This window comes from Pyrus communis, chromosome 15 (genome assembly GCF_041283825.1).
Source record: "Pyrus communis isolate YQ-2024b chromosome 15, ASM4128382v1, whole genome shotgun sequence".
NCBI classification, from domain to species: domain Eukaryota; kingdom Viridiplantae; phylum Streptophyta; class Magnoliopsida; order Rosales; family Rosaceae; genus Pyrus; species Pyrus communis.
Genome location: NC_142579.1, coordinates 8,551,768 through 8,566,336, shown reverse-complemented (window position 1 = coordinate 8,566,336; position 14,569 = coordinate 8,551,768). Strand labels below are relative to the sequence as shown.

Here is a 14,569-nt window from a genome sequence, read left to right as displayed (position 1 = left end):
CATTTGGTCATATATGTTTATATATAGGGATATATATATATATATATATATATATATATATATATATATATATTCTAAGCTTCAATGATTCTACATATTTGGTGTCTTAATCTTACCTGAAATCTGAATTGTAAATATATGGTCATATGATGTGCCATGATGTTGGCTTCTTAAGTGAGGAACTTCAAATGAGTATCTTTAAATATGTGTGCTATGTGAAGTGGTTGATGTTTTAAGGATCAATGGGAAATGCTTGGCTTTATATGCTTGATTAGTGTTAATATTTTGGAGAAATTAGGTTCTTATCATTCCTTTTGCTATTCCATTGATTAAAATCATATTCATTTTCAATTTTTCATCAAAGTCCTTGGGTATTAATAACATCATTAATTATTTCAATAATAATTTTTTTTTATTTCTAAATATATTCATTTAATGTTAAAAATGTTACAATTAGTATATTTATATTTATGACTAAATTTTTTATCATATATTTTTATTTATAGTTTGTACCCATTTTTAATTTGTACCAATTTTCTTTTCAGTTTTAATTTGTACCCATATATTAATTTCTTTTTGTGCCCATATTTTTTGAAGTTTATTTGTATTTGTACCCATATATTTTTTTATTTGTAATTTTTATTTTTGCTAAATGTACCCATATATATTTTTTATTTATACTTTTTATTTTTGCTAAATGTACCCATGCTAATTATATGTACCTATTCATGTAAAACTTTTTATTTTGTTAAAACTTTTTATTTTGTTATATGTAAAATGTACCATTTTTTTAATATAAAATCTATTCAATTTTTTTTAATCCATTTTTAAACTTATATGGGTACATTCTTTTTTCTTTGATTTTAAAATGTATTCATGTCAAGTTTAATCGAAGAAATTTACTAATGTTCTTAAGCCTAATACTTTTTTTTTATTATTTTATTATTTTATTATTTTATTTTTGTGATTTTGAAGAATGTACCCATGTTTTGATACAATAATTTTTTTGGTTAATTTTGATGAATGTACCCATGTTTATATCTATATAAACACACACAATAGTATATTTATATTTTAATATTTTTAATCCCACAAATTATGGTTTTTTATTTAAAATCTCATTTATATAAACAACTAAAATTTTTAATTTTTAATTGAAAAAATATAGTAACGTACATAGAAATAAATTATCACATTGATTTCAGGGACCTCGATCAAAAATTAAAAACCATCAAGGTTTCAATCAAAGAATATTCATAGCTAAGGACCACATCCAAAGTCTCTATAATTTTATTTCTTGAGACATATAGTTCTTATAAACCTTGCTTATTCTCTGTATAATACGAGCACAGGATAGTGTATTCGACTTTCCCCTCTTCAATATAACTTCAATCATACGATAGGATATGATTATATCGTGCTTAGAATTTGATTGGATTGAATAATTCATTATATTTTTTCGACAAAAAAAAAAAAATCATTATATTTAAGATATGTTGAAATGAAGAAATCTTGTTCAACTTGAAAGTGGAGGATGAATTCATTAAACATATTTTCTCTTTCCAATATACCAACAAAACCACCATTTTCTTGAAATATGAAATTGAACAATTACCAACCATAATACAATGATTAGATATATTTTTGAGAAACGCTAAGGAAACTCTCAAAAGTTGGATTTTTCATGAATTTTTCATCACCTCATGTTTTTGACACGATTCTCGTGTCAATATTATAAAACATTGTGCTTAAAACATAAAATGGTGAACTTCCCCAATTTGTCAGAATTCCCAAATACTTCCCTGGGTCATCTACTTGTGGCATATTCAAAATGCTACAAAGATTCTGACACACCTCAACTGGTGTATTAACACTAAAATAAACCATAGACTTTTGCAAACTAGTTATCTTGATCGGACGCATGACAATAGGCATTGAGAAGATTCACAATATTCTAACAGTTGTTTCTTGTGGTTTTTAGAAAAATCAGAGTGTCATCTGCGAATAGAAAATGAGAGAGGCATGGTCCGTTAGCACTTATCCGAATTCCTTCTAAAAATCCCATATCAGTAGCATATCTGATCAGAAGAGATAACACCTCACTAACAAGAAGGAATAAATAAGGTGAAAGTGGGTCACCCTACCTCAAACCATTTGTCGGCTTAAATCTCCTTCCCGCATTGGCCTATGTTAAGGATCGTGTTCTTAGGAAGATAAAAAGGGTGGAAACAACAGTTCATTTCTTAAGCTGGGCGGGAGGTATTGATTAAGGCTGTTGCTCAGGAAATGCCCGCGTACCCAATGAATATATTTAAATTCTCGGATACCTTATGTAATGAGATTGATGCTGCACTTGCAAGATTTTGGTGAGGGCAAAGAGAAAACGAGAGAAGAATTCACTGGGTTAGTTGGGAAGATATGGGGTACTCAAAATGTGAAAGGGGAATGGGTTTCAGGAACTTGAAAGAGTTTAATGTTACTCTTCTTGCCAAGCAATGTTGGAGATTAATTCATGATCCAAATTCTTTGTGGGCCCAGGTCTTAAAGGAGCCATACTTCCCTCATGTTTTGTTTTTGGAAGCCAAGAAAGGTGGGCGGGCTTCATGGATTTGGTCCATTTTTCTTGAAGGAAGGGAGTTGTTGCTAAAGGGTATGTAATGACAAGTTATGAGTGGTAATCAAATTAAATTTTGGGTTGATAATGTTGGAAATGTGCCCTAAAATCAATCATATGATGATACTTTATGGACATTTCACATGTTAAACTAATCTAGTTTAATATTAAGGGCAAAGATTATTGTTTGAGCCGTCTCATATAAATGTTATATGCTTAAACGATAAGTCCAAGGAATATGTGATTGGAAGAATGCGATCTAAAGAAGTTAGATTCATGAGACCATTCTTTCGTTGACACATCCTAAATGTTCCTGATCATAGGATTGTCAATTGGGCATTGACAGTCCGTTAAGATCAGTACGTGCTATGTCTTCTCTCAGGGAGAGTGACTAGTCTCAAGTCATTGGTGTGTGTGACATCAAGACAAGTACGTAGGTGCTCAATAGAGAATGAGTTCACTGAACACGATCAACGAAGAGTTCTCATATTCATGTCACATGAGAACTCATGGTTGGGATAATGCAAATTAGTCTTTTGACCTGAGGCATCACAGTTGTCTTGTGGTTAGGTCCTTAATCTTTGATTATGTCAAAGTCACTCCATCAGGAGGGTGTCCACGGCATCGTTGGGGTTAAGCCACTTAGCCATGGAGGCAAGTGAATGCGCAACAAGGGATCTCTAACCTTCAAACTGTTTGAGGGAGAATACTCTATGATATGATTAAGAATCTTTGGCCAAAGTATGAATGAGATTTAGGAATGTGTTCCAAATCACATTCAAGGTAATCATATAAGCACAAGACTCACATTGGATAGTAGACATGAATAAACTATCAAACTAAACAATGTGGTCAAGAGTATTGTATTAGAGAAAGACCGTATTGCATTTGTAATCCTAAAACTGAATAGGTTCTCCACCTCTTCTGATTAGCTTGGGTAACCATGACATGCTGCTAGGCGTCAACCATGGTTTGTGGAAGCCCTAAAAGTGTATTATCACTAACGGGAGAATTGAAAGTAAGTTTCAATTCACAATCGATTTGAAAGAGTTTGAATCGCCCACTGCCTCGCTAAAAGGAACCTAATGGATCGTACACCGTGTAAGGTAGAGATTGAAGATTCAACGGAGATGAGTAAGAATAATTAAATGGTTTAATTATTTATGGCAAGGATTAATTAATATGATTATTAATCAAACGAATAAGTTCGTTAAAAGACCTCGGGATAGTTTTGGACTTTAAGGCCCAATGTGCTTCGAACGTCAAGTCCATTGACTTAAGTTGTGTGACAACTTAATGAATAATGATTCACAAAGGCCCAAATAGCCCAATAAATCCCATGTTAAAGAAGGAGTGGTTTTGGACTTATTTACAAGTTTGCCACTCAAATGAATTAAGGAATAAGTATGACTTTATAGCCAAAATTCATTAAGGGTTGTTTTTTGGGGAAAGGATGAGAACACAAGCTCTCCTTTCTCTCTAAAATTTCAGCCACGTTGGAGGGATCATCTAGCAATCAAACTCCTCCAAGGTCACTCATTTCTTCTACAATATGCCTTGGTGTGGAGACTTAGAGGTTTTCAATTTTGGGAACTTGGAGAAACCTTTTCATCCATCCAAATCCATGGATCTAAGATGCAAGGAATGAAGGCCCTCTCTTTGGGTGATTAGCCTTTGCTTATGCAAAGAGGAATCTACAAAGGTATTGATTTCTCAACTCACTTTGTTTTGAGTTGAGTCTTGGTTCACCTATCTACTAGGCTTTGAAGTTCATGGGTTAAGTTTTGTTTTTGAGTGCATATAAACATGATTCCGCCTTTTAATTGTTAATTGCATGCTGTTGATGTTGCTCAAATGAACTTGTTTTTCACAAATTTTCCTTCAGATAAATGGGTTCCAAGTATTGACTGTGGTTGGCCAAACATTCTTAATGAAGTAGATGTGGACAGAGAAATGCACGTTACTTCTGTTATTCACCCGACGGATGGTAGTTGGGATTTGGAGTTAATTCACAATTTGATCTTTGAAGAGGATTGTAAGGCAGTTTCTAATATCCAGGTGGGTGATTCTAGGAGGGAGGATAGGTTGATATGGCCTACGGATATGAAGGGGACTTACTCTATTAAATCGGGTTATAGATGGCTTCGAAACAATAATGATAGAAGACGGAATTCACAACCTTCCTCTTCAAGGAATACTGATCAGGCGGTGTGGCATGGGATTTGGAGGTTGGAGGTCCCTCCAAAAATTCGAAACTTCTTATGGAAAGGAATCAAAGGTGCTATTGCTACTTAGCTAAACCTTTTCAAACGAAGGTGTGCCACGTCTCCCTTCTGTTTGATTTGCAATGAGTGCAAGGAGTCTGTTGAACATCTTTTGTTTTTTTTGTCCCTGGGTTAATCTAGTATGGTTTGGTGGTCCCCTGATAAAGTTGATAAGAGTTCTATTACTAATTTTGATGATTGGCTCTTTAAATTGTTCAAGGAGAATTTTGGGGAGAAAGCGGAGAGGGCGAGAATTCAGACTTTGTTGGCCTTCACGTGCTGGCAGATATGGAAAACTCAATGTAAGTCTATTTTTAACGTCAACCCTCCTTCTACTATGCAAACTGTACAGGTTATTCAATGTGCTTATACTATGTTCATGAAGGCGAGAGAAAGGAACATTATCCAGCGAGATGCAATGCCTATTGTTTAGTAGGACTATACTTGGTCTCCACTCCCTCCCAAATGGTAAAAATTAATGTTGATGTGAGTTGGAAACATGAGGATTCAAAAAGTTTTGTGGGCGTCGTCGTGAGAGACTCGAGGAAAAAATGTTTGATGATTCGAAGAAATGATGTGCATGCCTCTTGTCCAGAAGTTGCTGAGGCTCTGGTGGTTCTAGAAAGGCGTCTTTTGGCTCAACAAAGCAACTTTTCACAAATTATGGTGGAATCTGATTGCGAGCAATTAATTTATTATTTAAATGGTGGTGCTGAAAATTGCAGTTGGAAGATATACCCTATTTTAAGTTGTATTCGGCAGTGGTGTCGTTTTCTCAACTGTGTGTGGTCCTGGATGCCAATGGCAGGGAATGAAGCGGCGAACTATGTCGCTAGATTTCGTGGAGCAGAGATGAGCGATTTTGCCTAGGTTGTCAGACCCCCATCTTCGTTGGTGAGGATTTTGAATAAAGATGGGTTACCTTGTCCTCCTTCTTAGGTAGGGTTGGTGTGGGTTGGGGAAGACGTGATAGCCTTGTTTGGTAGCGTCTTTTGTGTTCCCTGCTTGCTTGTATGTGTTTTGTTGGTCAAGTGTTCTTGGCTTTGTTTGTTTGAGGTGGCTTTTGCCTTGGAATGAAATTTCCTTTCTACCAAAAAAAAAAAAAAAAAAAAAAACATAAAGTGGTGGGGTGTCTCATTTGAGAGTCTCCTTGGCATTTCTCTGTATTTTTCCCCTAGCGACTAGTGCATTAAAATTACAATTCACTCGGTCAAGTAAGCAAGATTTTGGGTTCATATCTAGCTAATTTCAACATTATAGCATACAAGAATAGCAGTGAATGCATGTAGAAATGACATAGATAAAATTTTATGCTCCAAAAATTAGTGTCTTCTCTATGGCCCCAATTGTTGAAGGACACGTATTTATAAACTTAAATTTTCTTAATTTTATTGTCATAAACTTAGAGCTAATTTGGTATTGTTGTGCTTTTTAAAAGAAATTGCTTATGCTTTGCTATGAGAATAAAGGTTTAATAAACTAAATAACTTTGTTGAGTGTTTGGTAAACTTTTTTTTTTTAATTGTTTTTAACAAAAAAAAAAAAAAAAGAAGAAGAGTGACTAAGTGTTGGGTAGACTTTTATATAAAATTGATATGGTTATGTTAAATGACTAAAAAGAATATGTTATTAATGTGATATTATAATTGCCAAAGTTAATAATGTAATGGCAAACATTGTAATTTTGTAAAATATGCAGGAGTATACTTGCCATTTAAAAATTTCATTGAATGAGCAATGATCACTATACTTTGAAAACAAAACACTTATTCTAGAAGCATGATAGATCCTGCTTCTGCTTTTTTTTATTCTTTTCTAGTGTCACTGACAACAACAGTTTTTTTAACAAGAACTTTTTCTTTTGTTTAACCAAACACATTTAATGTTCCAAATATTTTAATAAACTATATTTTTTTAAAGTACTGCAATCTCAAACCAGACTTTAACATGTGTCAAGCAATGATTGAGGCCACATAGAAGTCACATCCATTTAAGATGCACTACAAATCCTGTGACATCCCGTCCCGAGATTATAAAAACGTACGTGTGAATTGACCATTTTACCCCTAGTTCGTTACATTTACGCTTAGTGTTGTTTTGTGTGGTGTGGCATGTGTTGGACCACACACACACTCACACACATTGTCTCTATCTCTCCCGTGATTCCCTCTCCCTCTGTCTCTTCTCTCCCTCTCTCTCCCGAGCTCCCATTTCTTCTTCTTCCTTCACACTTGTACGGACAAACCCAAAACCCTTTAAACCATCCCAGATCGAGGAAACTAAGGACACCTTCGAACTCGTGAAGCTCGTACGAGTGCAACCATACCATTTTCAGGTGAGAAATCCTTCGTTTTCATGTCGATTCGAGGTAGTCCGATTTAGGTACTATTCATGCAAACTTAATCTAGCATGTTTTTGGGTTTTTGAAGCTTGTAGATGTCTTAGTGAGGTCCCAAGGAGCCTCGGAGTGCTTCGTTGGACAAATTTGGACGTCGGGATAGCTTGGTTCAAAGTTTGGCCGGAGCTTTCGAGGCTTTTCCGGCGAATCCACGGCGAGTTAGGGGTCGAGGCAGGTATGGATGTGTTCGTCTCGTCAATACCTTCATTTTGATATAAAGTACGTCGAAAATGGTTAAGAAATGAAGAAGTTATGACACTTTGAAGTTTACCCAGAAATTCCGGCAAAAGACCCACCTCCGGCGAAACCAGTCCGGCGACGCGAGGAAGAAGACGCGCGCGTGGGCAGCGCGTATACAGGGCGCGTGAGGGCGCGTGAGAGCTCCAAATTGATTTCTAAAAATTTTCACGTGTTCGTGACGTCGTGTAGATCACCGTGGTATATTCATACACCCAAATTGATCAACGTATGAGAAAGTTATTGACGAATGTTTGTGTATGTGCGTTAAAATGATGATTTTATAATTATTCTTTTATAGGTGAAACTTGTACGAACGACGAATGTAACCAAACTAGGCGTGAGGGTTACGAACCGGCTACTTATCAGTGAGTGGGCAGTTATTTTTCAGTATATATATACGTATGCTTGACGTATTTCCCAGAAAACGTATTTTAAAAGAAATACGAATTAAATATCCTGTCATATATGCATCATATTTTAATATGTGCATTACCATAATTATGCATACTGTTGCATGGTGCTGAGGAGGCCCAGGTAAGCTACATTTGACATACATTTGATATACATTTGATATACGTATGAAATATGTTTGGAATACGATTGAAATACTATGGAAATACAAATGAAATATGATTGAGATATGATTGGAATATGATTGAGATATGATTGAAATATGATGAATTATACGATTGTGATATGATTGAAATATGATTGAGATATAATTAAGATACGATTGAGATATTATGCTGATAACGATCATGAGATATGATTGAGATATGAAGAATGATATGATAGAGATGCTTAGAGAGCTCATAACCTGCACCCCCGGTGTTAGTGCTCCCGCCCTGAGCAGGGCACAGTCCTTCACGTGATGTTCACCTCTCGCACCATATGCTCAGCTTGGATCCAAGCTAGGTGCACAGGCCTGTCGTACAGACCACATTAGGTGGTTCCGACTCGTAGGTGACCCGCGATTATTCGCACAGCCTTCACGTGATCGTAGCACTAGAGCGTATATATATACGTTACACCCAGTCCTGTCGTACAGACCACTTTAGGTGGTTCCGACTCGTGGGCAGGTTCAGTTGTTCAGTTATTAAGTTTGTGATTTGAGCTATATATGCAGCCGTACAGGTCACGTTAGGTGACTCCGGCTGCCAGATGTTATGCTGTTGATGTGATGAAATGATTAAGAGCTATATATGCAGCCGAGGGCTGAGTTGATTAGAATGAAAGAGTATGAGCTATGTTTATAGCCGAATGTTGAATTGATTATATGTTATTCCATCATATTCACATAGAGATGATGAGCATTCTGTTATGATACTTGGCATGACATACATTCATATTGTCTAGCATAATTTGAGATATATTACGTATATGAGTATATACTTTATTTCTGGGAAACTATACTTGTTTTACGGCGAGGGGTTAGTATATTCAAAGAGAAAAGAAGGTTCTGAATAAGTTTGTTTTGCTGACCCACTCAACTTTGTTTTGTGCCCCTCCAGGTTTAAGATATCAGAGCTTGGTGGCTACGAGGAATCCAACGGTGTTCTGACAGAATGGACAAAAATTAGGACTCACCTTTGGGTGTTTAATCTTAGAAATTGTATCTTTAAAGCTTCCGTACTGTGTAAATGGTTATGTCACTCTCACGTGACGGCCAACATGCCCTCCTTCCGGATGGGGTGTGTCAAATCCCGGGGCGAGCGACACAAATCAATTTACACTACTAGTTCAAAAGTATTTTTGAATACATTTAAAAGTATTTTTTAAGAGCCACTTAGTGCTACTATCTAGTGATTATTCCTTTTCACTTGTAAGTGAGAGGTCTTAGGTTCAGTTCTCACCAAAGGCAAATTTGAATCATATTATTGCTAGCCTATTGTGAGGATCAGTCCAGCCCCCTCTCCCTTAGTGTAGATAATATCGTTTGTTTAAAAAAAAAATTAATACAATAATATATTTGTACTAAGTTGCGGAATATTTGAGCAAAACAATAGAATGATCAATCATAATAAGTTGATATCTAAATCGTCATCAATAAAAATGGAGCAAAAAGAGGTATATCACAGTATTATTGTGCCAAGTAACTGTGTCAAAGCTGTTTTTAGAATGGTAAATTAAAGTCATTATAAATGATAAAAATCAAGGAATAATTCACAAGAGGAACAAAACAAACTCTAACAACACCACTTACGTACTTTGAACCCAACAAATACAAAATTATTACTCAAAGTTAAAGCATGAACCTATAGAATTCCAATTACTAGAAAATTAATTAAAGCATTTATTCATGATTTCATGAACATCACCCTCTTTTTTCTTTTTTTTTTGGAAAGCTGAACATCACCCTCATTAGGTCAGTAAAGCACTCAATCCGTTGCTTCTGGCAGAAAAAAAAAAAATTCTGATTTTATTTCTTACGTACTTATTACTATAATTGTCGATTGGAATTCCCTTCCGTACTGTATATAAATTAGACCATGAGCATAGGTACCATCCATCTTAGTCTTACCCCTACGATTTCAGTACCGAAACATCTTTAGCACAATTTTCTCAAAAATGGCTGCCTCGGTCAAGTCCTTCATTGTGATTCTTCTTTTCTGTCTCATTAGCAAAGGTAAATAGTTGTAAAAATTGATTCGCTTTGGCACCCTCTCTCACTAGTAGAAAAAATAGCTTGCGCGACGAAGAGTATTTCGTCGCGCAAGACGTACTTGAGCAATGAAAAATGTACTTCGTTGCACAAAATAGAAAAGATAGGAGACAAAAAAAAAAAAAAAAACAAGTGCGATGAAGATATTCGTTGCGCAAGAACACTTTGTGTGACGAATAATTGTTGGCGTTGCGTAAAGTTAGCAAGAAAACGCAGGGTAATTTTGTTTGGCGCGAAAAACTTGTGCGACTAAAAGGGGGCATTTGCGCAACCAATGATTCGTCGCACAAGTTCCTGTCAGTTTTGATCATTTATTGCTGGTGAATCCAAGGAATCAATACTGCATTTAATATAGGTGTTTGCGCAACAAAGGCTTTGTCGAGCAAAGGTCCTAACCTTCCTATAAATATGCGCTTCTGCTATCCTGATTCTTCACAATTCTATTATCCTTATTCTTCAAAATTCTATTCGTGTTGGGATGGCAGATAAAAATAAGGATGAGAGTGTACACGACGCCAACACTCATGATTTGAGGGAACATTTTGAGTTTGCGAATGCGATTGTTGTAACCATGGGGAATAATTGTCCCACTGCTGAGTGGCTGAGTGGCGTTCTTGGGAAGATGTGCCCGGGAATTTAAAGAAGGTTGTGATGGATGAACTATTAGTAAATATATTGTTGATGGATTAATAATTAAGTGTGTGAAATTTTTAGTTATATGTTGGAATTAATTATTTGCATATATGTGCAACAATGTAAGTATACTTTTGATGATGATACGAACGAACAGTTGATGAAGTTGATGGATAATGCGTTGGAGGGAGATTATAATTGATAGCGTTATGAAGTCTTGCGGAATAGACCCAGACCATCCAAATAGTAGTTTTAAATTTATGTTTTGTATGACAATATTTAAATTTTATAAGTTATGTATTTGGACTTAATTAGGTTTCAATTCCTGTTGGGTTTTCTTTTTATTATTGAAACCTAATATAAGCACCCTATCCTCGGTTTATATGTGTTTTCAATCTTTAATGAATATCTTACTTATGCTGAAAATAATTGTATGGATTAAGGCATTAATTATATATAGAATAAATATTTAAGGTATTAATTATTTATAGAATAATATTTCAGGTATTAATTATTTATAGAATAAATATTTAAAGTATTAATTATTTTTAGAATAAATATTTAAGGTATTAAATATTTATTGAATATTTGTTTGTAATTATAAAGTTTATCTAAACATAGATCTATGCTTATGTAAACTTTATAATTACAATTATTTTATTCGTCACACAATATATTGCGTGACGCTACCTTCGTCGTGTAAGACATCTTTGCGTGACAAATCCATGTGTTTGTTGCGCAAAGCACGGTTAGACTACGTTCAAACCTTCCAATTTATTGAGCATTTATGACGCATTTTGCATGACGAACTTGGAGATTTGCGTGACGAATATGTTCGTCGCGCAAAGGTGTCCTAGTGCTATATAAACACAGTTTCAGAGTCCTAGTTTTCAAAAAAAAAAATTTGTTTAAAAAAGAATGGTTGATTCTAGAGAAGGTTCTGACAAAAAGAAACTTGTAGTGCGATTAGAGAGGTATCGACGGAAGCAAGTGCCGTACTTTGAAGGCAAAAATTTGGCCAAGGCGAACGCCGAATTTAAGTATGACATTGGAAATTTAGTGCGGAGTGATTGTTCTACCAAGTTAAGTCTTAGAAAAAGGTCCCTGAGGAGTTGAAAAAATCCATATTGGGAGAGTTATCGTTAAGTTTGTGGTAAATAATGATCAATTATTTTTGATAAAACGTAATATTTTTTAAATTACTAATTTATTGTTATTGGCATTAATGTAGGTTCGTTGGGATGTTGATGAAACCAATGAGAAGCAACGGATTTATGTGGATGGGCTTTTCAAGCAGAGTTTCCGGCAGTAGAAGTTTGATGTGTTGCGAGCGAGGGAGGATTGAAGTTGATGAGGGTTGTTTTTTTTTTTTTTTTTTCTCTCTCTCTTAAATAAGATTTTGTGGACTTTATATTTAATTTAATGAATAAATATATGTTATTTGGATGAGTATTAATATTTGCATTAATTATAATTTCTATTTGGGATAGTAAATTAGTTTTGTTAATTAATTTAATGTTTAATTAGGTTTGAGTTTTTGATTTATAATAAAATAAAATTTTACAATACATACAAATAAAAAAGAAAAACATAAAAAAATGAAAAAATATGCATTGCGCGACAATACATTCTTTCGTTGCGCAATGTGTTGAAAAGAATAAATTGTAAAGTAAAGGACATAAAATAAAAAAATGGTAAACTTGCGCAACGAATGTTTCTTTTTTCGTTGCGCAAATGACATTTGCAGGACGAAGACCATCTTAGTGGCTTAATGGGTGTTTGTGTGACAAAGACCTAGTTTGTCATGCAAAATCATTCGTTTAAAAGTGAACTGCAAAAAAAATTGCAAATTGTGCCTCTGCACTCATCCCTTCGATTTTTCTCAATCCGGCATCCATCATTTCCATTTTCTCTCAATTTCATCATCTAATACTCCCTCCATTTTCTTCTCTAGGTTGATTGGGCTATCTCGGTGTGTTTGGTAAGCGTTTTTTATCGTTATGGTAAAAGTATTAATGTAAATTCATACCAACACCATTAATTTTGTTGTCTATAAGGATATTGTGTATGATTAATTAACGATTGGTGGAGAACGATTGAGAAGGTATTTTCTTTGTTTTATTTTTTAAACATATAAAATTAATTAAATTATGTTGAACTTAGTTTATTATGTTTATATTGTGTTGTGAAATTATATTTATATTATGTTGTTAAATTTTTACGTGACGTACAAATATGTGTTGTGATATACAGAGTTAATTGAAATTAACTTCATACTTGTTTTTTATTTTTAGTAAAACTTAGTTTTCGGTTCGAGGATTAGTTGGATTTTGCACATGGATGCGAAAGATGACTGCGGTCCAATTAATTCTTGAATTGTCCCATTATTTGGATAGTTTGGGAATGCACAGTTATGATGCGTAGTTTATGCTTGAAGGATTAGGTTTCGATTGTGGAGATTTCGGTGTCAGCTCTATACGTTCTTCAGGTCGTACACTTGAAGAACTGTATCGTGATGTTGCCGAAATTCATCCACGTCGAAATCTAATCTGATTTAGCCATAAATTACGTGACATGACTATGCATTCTCGAATGGGATAGGGCCCTTACCGGAGGCATAAGGTGACATTATAATTTTGTATGAAGTTGTTGTGATTGTTGTATTGTTATTGTGGTTCCAGGAATTATGGACAGGATGTGGATACATAACCCGAATAGATGCGCGGACGAATACTTGGATGGAATCGAGGATTTTATTGACTTTGAACGTACACACAACCCGGGTGCAACTAGAATCCAGTGTCCTTGTAGGAGGTGTGACAACACGTTAAAGGAGACAATTGAAAATGTTCGATTTCATTTAGTAAGGAATGGAATGATTGAGACATATAATACTTGGAACCATCATGGGGAACAATTAGACAATGCTTCATCTTCAAACGCCACAAGAGTAGACAATGTTGAACCTATTGTGGATCCTAATGAACAAGTCATGGATATTATAAATGATGCTTTTCCATTTGCATCGACAAACACCAATTAGGAAGGGGAAGATGACATGTCTACACCAATGGACAGTGTAGAGTTCGAACAATATGAAAAACTATTAAAAAATGCCAACCAAGAGTTATACCCAGGGTGCAAGAGCTTTTTTGTTCTCACGGCCATTGTGGAACTAATGCACGAAAAAAATAAAGTATCGTATGTCGAACCAGTGTTTCGATTACTTTTTGGGGGTTTTCAAGAGAATGCTTCCGAAGGACAATTGTTTTCCAAAAGACCATAGACATGCACAAAAAGTGTTGAATGGTCCTGGATTGGGTTATGAAAAAAATTCATGCTTGCAAAAACAGTATTTTATTCTACAAAGAGAATAAAGCATTGGATAAATGCCTTGTATGCAATGAGTCGAGGTTCAAAATGACATCTTAGAATAGAACGACTAAGATCCAACAAAAAGTCATACATTATCTGCCCCTGAAATCTAGGTTGCAGCGATTGTATATGTCAACGCATACTGCCACGGACATGAGATGCATAAGGAAAAACGGGTTGATGATGATGTACTGAGGCATCTTGCAGATTAAGAGGCATGTAAAGAGTTAGATCGAACGTTCCCTAATTTTGTTGCTGGTTCTCGTAACGTTAAATTTGGACTTGCCACTGACGGATTTAATCCGTTTGGGGTTTTAAACCAACACCACAGTACTTGGCCGATTTTCGTATTTTCGTATAATTTGCCGCCTTGGAAATGTATG

The 14,569-nt window shown here is 35.0% G+C and overlaps 1 long non-coding RNA gene across 1 annotated transcript; it reads left to right on the top strand.

Moving 5' to 3' along the window:
- Positions 1–7,572: 7,572 nt before the first annotated feature.
- Positions 7,573–9,110, top strand: LOC148690488 (uncharacterized). The gene is made up of 3 exons (XR_015957247.1): positions 7,573–7,714; positions 7,815–7,881; positions 9,028–9,110. It is a non-coding gene; the product is annotated as an uncharacterized LOC148690488 (long non-coding RNA).
- Positions 9,111–14,569: the final 5,459 nt, after the last annotated feature.